Raw genomic sequence first — 624 nt, 5'->3', positions numbered from 1 at the left:
GTTTGGGCACTGTTGGCGTAATGTATTTTGTATATCGAGGTCTGTGTTTTGAAAACTGGCTAAATAATGGACTTTCGTGTGAATATACCACAACGGCTTGAATAGATGTTTTGGACTCTACCTTAAACCAGTAGTAAAGGTGTTTTTCAACTTTAATCAACCACCTCACACATGTTTCTGACACTTACACCAAATGCATTGTATTATTCTGTACATATAACATCCAGCTGCACGTTCTGTTGTAATTGTTTTTAAAACACATTCTATATTTTACTTTTGATATCGGAGTTTAAGAAGTTCTCCAGCATATGTATCTATAACATATCATGTAGGCAGCTGAGATGGGAGAAGCTGTTTCTCTTCTCAGATCAGCACTGCCCCAAGATGGGTCAATTTGCCAGTACTAAAACAGTGCCTTTTACGCCCTCCATGTTATCCACTTATCCAGTCAGGTTATTGAATAACCCCTGTCTAGAGTCTGCATCCCCTGACGACGTGGACAACTCCTTTACATTTTCAGAAGCATACTTGCTTAGTATTTCTAACTTTACCCAAGCTAGCGGGTGCATTTTAAGCTCTGATCAACAAGGGGTTAACACTAGCTCAGCCTGCCTTATTTACTAC

Source organism: Rhinoderma darwinii, chromosome 1 (assembly GCF_050947455.1).
Source record: "Rhinoderma darwinii isolate aRhiDar2 chromosome 1, aRhiDar2.hap1, whole genome shotgun sequence".
Taxonomy (NCBI): Eukaryota; Metazoa; Chordata; class Amphibia; order Anura; family Rhinodermatidae; genus Rhinoderma; species Rhinoderma darwinii.
Note: the sequence above shows the minus strand (reverse complement) of the source record.